The following is a 1,577-nucleotide window of genomic DNA, read 5'->3' on the forward strand; positions in this document are numbered from 1 at the left end:
GGATGAGAGGTCAAAGTTAGATGCCAAGACTCATTAGTGTGTCTTTCTAGGTTATGGTCAAGATAAATTTGGGTACAGATTATATCATGATCAAGTTGAAAAGAAGCTTGTCAGAAGTGGAGATGTAGTTTTCATTAAGGATCAGACCATTAAAGACATTGACAAGGCATATAATATAGTTCCACGGAGTAGTGATAAATTGACCGGTATGGATCCAATTCCTTTAACCCCTTTTTCTAATCCAATTGATAATGACATATAAGAAGATGTTGATGATGACCAACAGGGTCTAGGTGAACTTAATGCTCCCATGGATGATGTTGGGGATGATCAACCCCAAGGACCTATGAATTCACCCATAGTTCTACTTTGGAGGTCTATTAGAGACAGGCAACCTTCTAACCAAGACGTTATTTTAACTGAGGGAGGAGAACCAAAGTGTTATGAAAAGGCTATAGAAAGTGACTACAAAGATCAATGGATTGATTCCATGAAAGATGACCTTAAATCTTTGCATGCTAACCATACTTTTGAGCTGGTGAAACTGCCTAAAGGAAAGAGAGCTTTGAAAAATCGGTGGGTTTACAAGTTGAGGCAAGATGAGAATTCTTCAAGTCCGCAATACAAAGCCAAATTGGTCGTTAAGGGTTTTAGCCGAAAAAAGGAGATTGATTTTGGGAAAATATTCTTGCCAGTTGTAAAAATGTCCTTTATTAGAAATATATTGAGTTTGGCAACCTACAACGATTTAGAGGTTGAACAAATGAATGTGAAAAGTGCTTTTATTCATGGTGACTTGGAAGAAGATAGGACTATGCGTGCAAATTGAAGAAGAGCTTGTATGGGTCAAAGCAAGCTCTAAGACAAAGGTATAAGAAGTTTGAGTCTGTTATGGGGGAGCATGACTATAAGAAGACTACTTCTAATCATTGCATGTGTTTTTTTTTTTTTTCTTTTCTTTTCAGAAATTCTTTGATAATGATTTTATTATTTTATTGTTATATGTTGATGATATGCTTATTTTTGGTTGTAATACTTCTAGAATTGACATATCGAAGCAAGAACTAAGTAAGTTCTTTGCGATGAAGGACTTGGAACCAACAAAGCAAAGCCTTGGTATAAGGATAACACGTGATAGAAAGGCCAATAAGTTATGGTTATCACAGGAGAAGTACATTGAAAAAGTACTTCAAAGGTTTAATACAGACAAAGCTAAAATGGTGAGAACTCCTCCTACTACACACTTTAGACCGAGTTTCAAGCAAAGTCCATCCACAAAAAAAGAGAAGAAAGACATGCAGAAAGTTCCTTATGCTTCAACCATGGGTAGTTTGATGTATGCAATGGTATGCACAAGACCTGGCTTAGCCTATTCTGTTGGTACAGTCAGTCAGTTTCTTTCGAACCCAAGTAGAGAGAATTAGAATGTAGTGAAGTAGATTATGAGATATCTTCGCAATACCTCCAACTTGAAACTTTGCTTTGGTAATGAGAAACCTGTTCTAGTTTGATATACAGATTTTGGTATGGCTTGACATATTGACTCCAGAAAGTCTACTTCGAGTTACTTGATCACT

This window comes from Malania oleifera, chromosome 10, assembly GCF_029873635.1.
Source record: "Malania oleifera isolate guangnan ecotype guangnan chromosome 10, ASM2987363v1, whole genome shotgun sequence".
NCBI lineage: Eukaryota > Viridiplantae > Streptophyta > Magnoliopsida > Santalales > Ximeniaceae > Malania > Malania oleifera.